Genomic DNA, 3,454 nt, shown 5'->3' with positions numbered 1-3,454 from the left:
TCTAGGGTTCGGTCAAAGGGTGTGTTTGTAAAAACCAATGCTTTGACTTTGGTCAAACTTGGTCAAATAGCCCATTTGATGACTTGAAATGAAAAAAGTTTGAATACAAAGTTGTTAGAGATCATCAAGATCTATATTTTATATATTGTCCATTTTTCCATTTGGATAATTTTGAGCCAATCCTAATTACATTTCTATAAAATCCAAGACGGGTTTTGGTCAAACTTGGTCAAACTTGGTCAAATGACAAACTAAATTACTTCAAATGAAAATATTTTGAATACCAAGTTGTTATATATCTTCAAGATCTAAACTTTTTATATACACAACTTTTCCATTTGAGAAAGTCTAAGTTAACAATACCCACCAATTCTTGAATCTCACACAAACTATATGAAACTATATGTGTCAATTGTGGATTTTCAACTACACCTTCCCAAAACTTTGTCAAATGCAAAAATGGTCTATATATGAAATGTAGATTTTGATGAGTGGAACAATATTGGTATTCATGACTTTTCCATTCGAGACCATCTAGGGTTCCGAAACCGCTGCGTGGCTATGAGTTCTATGAAAATTCAAAATTCAGTGGTTCAAACTTTTCTAAATGAAAAGTTGACCATTAGACAAAATGTAGAACTTGATGAGTGTAGCAAACTTTGTATTCATGACTTTTCCATTTGGGACAATCTAGGGTTCGGTCAAAGGGTGTGTTTGTAAAAACCAATGCTTTGACTTTGGTCAAACTTGGTCAAATAGCCCATTTGATGACTTGAAATGAAAAAAGTTTGAATACAAAGTTGTTAGAGATCATCAAGATCTATATTTTATATATTGTCCATTTTTCCATTTGGATAATTTTGAGCCAATCCTAATTACATTTCTATAAAATCCAAGACGGGTTTTGGTCAAACTTGGTCAAATGACAAACTAAATTACTTCAAATGAAAATATTTTGAATACCAAGTTGTTAGATATCTTCAAGATCTAAACTTTTTATATACACAACTTTTCCATTTGAGAAAGTCTAAGTTAACAATACCCACCAATTCTTGAATCTCACACAAACTATATGAAACTATATGTGTCAATTGTGGATTTTCAACTACACCTTCCCAAAACTTTGTCAAATGCAAAAATGGTCTATATATGAAATGTAGATTTTGATGAGTGGAACAATACCATCTAGGGTTCCGAAACCGCTGCATGGCTATGAGTTCTATGAAAATTCAAAATTCAGTGGTTCAAACTTTTCCAAATGAAAAGTTGACCATTAGACAAAATGTAGAACTTGATGAGTGTAGCAAACTTTGTATTCATGACTTTTCCATTTGGGACAATCTAGGGTTCGGTCAAAGGGTTTGTTTGTAAAAACCAATGCTTTGACTTTGGTCAAACTTGGTCAAATAATGCATCTCTTACATTAGGTTTTAGACTTATTACTTGGTTATTAATTTAGTATTTTTGTTTCTATATGTACGTGTAGCCTTCTGGATCAACCTCTACGGGGAGAAGCGTACCTCCACGAGGGCCAAAGAAGCCGTTGGAGGGCCGCTATGTAATCTCTGAGTTTGAGATAGCTACAGGCAGACCACTTGGTGAGCATGCAAATAAATATGTTAGTCACTGTGGATATCTTGTGAGAGATCAAATACCGATCAGTTGTCGTGAATGGAGAGAGAAGCGAGGTGCTCCTGAGATCAGTTTTGTCTCTTATCCTGACAAGGAGTTAGTTTGGAAAGCCGTCACAGACGTTTTCACCTTCGACACCAACGATGAAGAGTTGAAGGTGCGAATTTATGACTGGACTATGAAGAAGATGGCAGTACTCTTCCAGAATTGGAAGAAGTCTTTGTACAATAAATATGTCAAGAAAAACGAGACTCCAGATTTCAACCTCAAGCAATATGTAAAGCTGAGGGCCTTCTGGGATGACTTTGTGCAGTACAAAACATCAGAAGAGGGCGAGGAACGAGCCAATAGAAACAAAGAGAATGCCAGTAAAAAGGCATACCACCATCATATGGGATCAAGTGGTTATAAGAGTGTTGTTCCCAAGTGGGACCGAATGGAACAGGAGATGCTTGCTAGGGGGGTCACACCCGAGACAATAGCAAAGAATTGGAGCGAGCGCTCCAAGCATTGGTTCTACGGTCATGGGGAAAGCGTGGACCCAGACACCGGGGCGCTAGTTTGGGGCCAAGAAATCTCTAGAGCAGCAGAGAGACTAGTCCGTGCACGAGAGGCGGTTCAGTCTGGTGAGTTCAGGCCTAACAGGGAGAAGGATGAACTCACCTATGCGCTTGAAAATCCTGAGCACGGTGGGCGTACGAGAGGCTATGGGGCAGTTCCGTGGCTGCAATCATTCCAAGCCGATCAAGATACCTACAGAAGCCGCCAGAGAAAGAAGGATGAGGAGGCAGAGCGGATCCGCCGCCTGGAAGCTTTTGTTCTGCAGTCACAAGAGCGCGAGAAAGCTCGTGAAGAATGGATGCAGGCAGAGATTCAAAGGCAAGTGCAAGCAGCACTTAGTCAAATGACGAAAGGGCAAGGTACATCACAACCTGAGGTCAATGTTAGCCCCCCAGGCCAGTTGAAAAGCAGCTGCGCATCCACGGAAGTACCAACCATTCAGGATGACACGAAGCTACACTTCCCCGTGGATGATGTCACAGAGGCTTTTACTACTTGTGAGCTGCATGTACCAGATGGGAATGCCACCAAAAAGGTGGCTATCGCTGTTGTCAACCCTATCGACCGAACGAGAACTCCAAGAATCCATAATCGACCAGTACCTGGTGGATATGCTAGCGTCTCGGTTGATAGGGTTGAGAAAGGTTGTGGGCGGCTCGTAAAGCAAGGACCCTCAATCAGATTGCTGCCTGCCGCCAAAACGTTTGTTTTTTTTTTTTTTTTTTTTTTTTTTTTTTTTTTTTTTTTTTTTCTTTTTTTGTTTAAGTATTTTTTTCTTTTTATTATACTTCTAACTTCTTTAATTACATGTATATAATCCTTACACACTTAGGATTTGTATGTATATATGCAGGCACCAAATGAGAGAGCTCAGAATGAGAAATGACAATAGTATTGGGTTCGTTGACCCTTATATTGTTTTCAAGGCTCCGCAGGCAGTGTGGACAGCAGATCATGAGACAGAAGTCTGCACCAATCTTATGAGGTTCTTTGTGAACCAAAAAGAAAAACAAAAAATACTCTTCCCCTTCAACTTCGAGTGAGTTATATAGTTATTAAGTGCATGCATATTTTATTTTACATTATAGGACTGACTATATATATATGTGTGTAAACAGCTTTCACTGGATACTCATGGTCATTGAAATTCCCAAAAACCGGTTGATAATCTTTGACTCAATGAGAAAACCACAAGAAAATTATCAACAAATGGTAAACATTATTCAAAGGTATGTAATGTCGATCTCAGCTACAAAATATC

The sequence above is a fragment of the Sorghum bicolor genome, chromosome 3 (assembly GCF_000003195.3).
Source record: "Sorghum bicolor cultivar BTx623 chromosome 3, Sorghum_bicolor_NCBIv3, whole genome shotgun sequence".
Classification (NCBI taxonomy): Eukaryota; Viridiplantae; Streptophyta; class Magnoliopsida; order Poales; family Poaceae; genus Sorghum; species Sorghum bicolor.
Note: the sequence above shows the minus strand (reverse complement) of the source record.